The sequence below is a fragment of the Coenobita brevimanus genome, chromosome 77, assembly GCF_032717465.1.
Source record: "Coenobita brevimanus isolate Jiangsu-jjx chromosome 77, ASM3271746v2, whole genome shotgun sequence".
Lineage (NCBI taxonomy): Eukaryota > Metazoa > Arthropoda > Malacostraca > Decapoda > Coenobitidae > Coenobita > Coenobita brevimanus.
The window spans coordinates 29,400,857-29,403,763 of record NC_137030.1 but is presented as its reverse complement, the minus strand read 5'-3'; the positions used below and the strand labels follow the sequence as shown (position 1 = coordinate 29,403,763).

General features: G+C 41.3%; 1 non-coding gene across 1 annotated transcript; it reads right to left on the bottom strand.

The window, feature by feature from the left end:
- Window positions 1–583: 583 nt before the first annotated feature.
- On the bottom strand, window positions 584–702 carry LOC145408548 (5S ribosomal RNA). Its single transcript, XR_013898940.1, has one exon. It is a non-coding gene; the product is annotated as a 5S ribosomal RNA (ribosomal RNA).
- Between the last annotated feature and the right edge of the window lie 2,205 nt (window positions 703–2,907).

Genomic DNA, 2,907 nt, shown 5'->3' with positions numbered 1-2,907 from the left:
ATTACTGTGAAAAGAATTGTATCTAAAAGAGAGGGGGAGGGGACAGGGCAAGAATAATTGTTCACCCTATATCTATTATTTCCAAGTAATGTCTTAAGAATCCCACCAAGAAGGTCATCCAGTGCCAAGTAAAAATGTCAGGCGTCAGTCAAGGTAAAATAATTAAGTAGTTCCTGGCACCTTAAAGTTTACCTGCATGATAACACTACGTATCTTTACAAAGCTAACTATGAATAATACTAACATTACCCAGACTGAAATACCATTTTTTTTTTTTTAAGCTGTTAAGAAAAGAAAGGATTATCTGGGTAAGGAAGGTGTTTCCTCTGACTAATGAATTTACTAGATTTATGTTTCAAGACATCACCTTAAGTTTGAACAGTGTGTAATGACGTAACATTCATCTCGTATTTAATTAATTTTTTGCAAATTTCAGTCGTTTTTGGATGCTGACGTTCATCATTCATTCATTGCCAGACGCCATGTATCCCAAACGGGGTGGCCAAGGCTTAGAGTTAATTGTTTTTACAGGGAGGGGCAGTAATCCTCCACTAACCCCACTTGACACGTAGGGAGAACGTTATGCCAACAGCATCTGGTGTTCCCAAGCGGTCACCCATCCAAGTACTAACCAGACCCAACGTTGCTTAACTTCGCTGATCGGACGGGAAGCGGTGTACTCAACGTGGTATGGCCGTTGAAGTACCTTGTAAAATCCCCCCCCCCCTCTCTCTCTCTCTCTCTCTTTTCGCAACGTAGTTGTTGTGAAAGATCGTCTGGACCTCGTAAAAGAAAACCAGACTTCCGTTGAGCTGACATTGCAGGGTTTAGAGAGAGTATTGTGAGTGTTGGACTAGATGTCAGTGCAATGTATAACTCATTTAAAGAGAAATTTTGAAAACGACTGGTAACATTCATATCCTCAAAGTTCAAAAAGGAAAGATATGCTGAACAAAAATGGTTTAGTAATGAAATAGCCGCTGCAATAAAAGAGAGAATGGCTGCATACAAGAGAATCAGAAGCAGCCAGGAGTAAAATGATTTGGACTCCTTCTAGACTGTATGTAGAGGAGTGAAATCTCTGATAAAGCTGACTAAAAGAAACGGAGAAATCGGGTGGCACCACGACGCAACGAGAACTGTAATGAGTCCTTCAGCCATGTAAACAGTAGGAAACTTTTCAAGGGCAGTTTTGGACCACTTAGGGATCGATCAGGTGTAATGCAGATCTTATACTTGGATAATGCCGACTCTCTAAATAATTATTTTGCTGCGGCCTTTACGACAAAAGATATTCATGACTTAGCAAGACCAGTACAGCCCATCAGAGTGAAGATTCCATCATTCTCAGATGTACACCTGAGGATGTGGCAAGGAGAACTGACAAGCTAAATATTTACAAATCACGTGGCTCAGATAAAATCCTTCGAAGAGCTCTTATAGAGGTGTGTGACCAGGTAGCTTCATTACATGCAGACATCTTCGACAAGTCGTTGCAAACAGAGGAAGTACCAGAATACAGGAAGCTAGCAGATGTGACCCCATGTTTTAAGCAAGGGGATCAAGAATGTCCTGAGAATTACCAATTAAAATGACCTCTGTTATAGTAAAACTGTAAAAAGGAATAAATTTAGACACGATAGTTGAACACCTGGAACATCATAACCTGATTATTGACTCAAATCTTGGGTTCAGGCGACACAGATCATGCCTAACCTATTTGCTTTAGTTTTTTCCACAAAATGTTGAGCGAGTATGACAAGAATAAAGCAGCAGACATCCTTTACTTAGACTTTAAAAAAGGCATTCAGCAAAGTGCCTCACCTCAGACTAATGTCAAATGTGAGTGCACTCGGTGTTAAAAGCAAAGTTACACTCTTGACTTGAAAGAGTTCAAGCTGGAGCTTACAAAGCTTATTCCATCCATCAGGAGAGTGGGTTATCAGGATCGCCTAAGGGCTCTGGGACTGTTTTCATTAGAAACTCTTAGACTACGAGGTCAGCACACTGAAGCGTTGAAAATGCTGAATGGATCTGACAATCTTGCCCATAGGAAGCTGCCTAGTCTAGACACGAATTCAACACACAACCATGGCTGGAAGGTGGAACTGAAAAGATTTAACATTAGTATGTGTGAACACTTTTCAAGTACAAAATCTGCTCCACCTGGAATAGACTCTCCATGGATGTTGTTATTAGCCCCACAGAACAGCAGTTTAAACAAAATCTCGATAGGATCTTACCCACACCAGGATAATTGCGAGTTGGATATTTACTCCCAAGCAAGTATGAAGTATCTCCCCGGTATGAACAGCAAGGTCTTTGACATGTTAACTTTTCTTTGTAATTCCTTATAACTAACTAACTGACTAACTAATGACTGACTGACTGTCTGTCTGTCTGTCTGTCTGTCTGTCTCTCTCTCTCTCTCTCTCTCTCTCTCTCTCTCTCTCTCTCCAGGTCTTGGCACTGTTCTTCTAAACTTTTCACCTTGCATTCTCTTCCCCAATATGCAGGTACACAACACCAGCCTAGCGATTCGCTGACTGTTTCCCTGTCCTACCATCTAATGCAAAAGTTCTCTGGTAATTTAACTGTATGCACCCACCCTCCACGCCATCCAACTTGTCCATAGAATCACATCTTCTCCTAACAACAAAACAATCAGTTTAATTGGCTAGAACAATGACACTATTGCAATGCTTGATCTCTGTCCATCATTAGTTTTTCATTTTTTTTTTAATGTGTCCGACTCTGGGCATAGCCTACATAACCCATTCTCAAGGCCCAGTAGTCCTCCTGCATACCATACATCTTCACATGTCACCCCTTCGGTGCTAACACCCATCGTCCATATTGATTACATGCTATGGCTCCGGGACAAGTTGCGGCTCCAGGACAAGTTGG